Source organism: Electrophorus electricus, chromosome 8 (assembly GCF_041902795.1).
Source record: "Electrophorus electricus isolate QZ-2024a chromosome 8, ASM4190279v1, whole genome shotgun sequence".
Taxonomy (NCBI): domain Eukaryota; kingdom Metazoa; phylum Chordata; class Actinopteri; order Gymnotiformes; family Gymnotidae; genus Electrophorus; species Electrophorus electricus.
In genome coordinates this window covers 21,885,001-21,887,500 of record NC_137504.1, presented here as the reverse complement: position 1 = coordinate 21,887,500, position 2,500 = coordinate 21,885,001, and positions in this window count along the sequence as shown.

Below are 2,500 nucleotides of genomic sequence, written 5' to 3'. Positions count from 1 at the left end.
ATACATACATATACAAATACATATACACATATATACATACATACATATACAAATACATATACACATATATACATACATACATATACAAATACATACATATATAAATACATATACACATATATACATACATACATATATAAATACATATACACATATATACATACATACATATATAAATACATATACACATATATACATACATACATACATATACACATATATACATACATACATATATAAATACATATACACATACATACATACATACATATATAAATACATATACACATACATACATACATACATATATAAATACATATACACATACATACATACATACATATATAAATACATATACACATATATACATACATACATATATAAATACATATACACATATATACATACATACATACATACATAAATACATATACACATATATACATACATACATACATATATACATACATACATACATATATAAATACATACATACATATACAAATACATATACACATATATACATACATACATATACAAATACATACATATATAAATACATATACACATATATACATACATACATATATAAATACATATACACATATATACATACATACATATATAAATACATATACACATATATACATACATATATAAATACATATACACATACATACATATATACATATATAAATACATATACACATACATATATACATACATATATAAATACATATACACATATATACATACATACATATATAAATACATATACACATATATACATACATACATATATAAATACATATACACATATATACATACATACATACATATACACATATATACATACATACATACATACATATATAAATACATATACACATATATACATACATATATAAATACATATACACATACATATATACATACATATATAAATACATATACACATACATATATACATACATATATAAATACATATACACATATATACATACATACATATATAAATACATATACACATATATACATACATACATATATAAATACATATACACATATATACATACATACATATATAAATACATATACACATATATACATACATACATATATAAATACATATACACATATATACATACATACATACATACATACATATATAAATACATATACACATATATACATACATACATACATATATAAATACATACATACATATACAAATACATATACACATATATACATACATACATATACAAATACATATACACATATATACATACATACATATATAAATACATACATATATAAATACATATACACATATATACATACATACATATATAAATACATATACACATATATACATACATACATATATAAATACATATACACATATATACATACATACATATATAAATACATATACACATATATACATACATATATAAATACATATACACATATATACATACATATATAAATACATATATACATACATACATATATATATAAATACATATACACATACATACATATATACATATATAAATACATATACACATACATATATACATACATATATAAATACATATACACATATATACATACATACATATATAAATACATATACACATATATACATACATACATATATAAATACATATACACATATATACATACATACATATATAAATACATATACACATATATACATACATATATAAATACATATACACATATATACATACATACATATATAAATACATATACACATATATACATACATACATATATAAATACATATACACATATATACATACATACATATATAAATACATATACACATATATACATACATACATACATATATAAATACATATACACATATATACATACATATATAAATACATATACACATACATATATACATACATATACACATACATATATACATACATATATAAATACATATACACATATATACATACATACATATATAAATACATATACACATATATACATACATACATATATAAATACATATACACATATATACATACATACATATATAAATACATATACACATATATACATACATACATATATAAATACATATACACATATATACATACATACATATATAAATACATATACACATATATACATACATACATATATAAATACATATACACATATATACATACATACATACATACATACATATACACATATATACATACATACATACATATATAAATACATATACACATATATACATACATACATATATAAATACATATACACATATATACATACATACATATATAAATACATATACACATATATACATACATACATATACAAATACATATACACATATATACATACATACATATATAAATACATACATATATAAATACATATACACATATATACATACATATATAAATACATATACACATATATACATACATACATATATAAATAC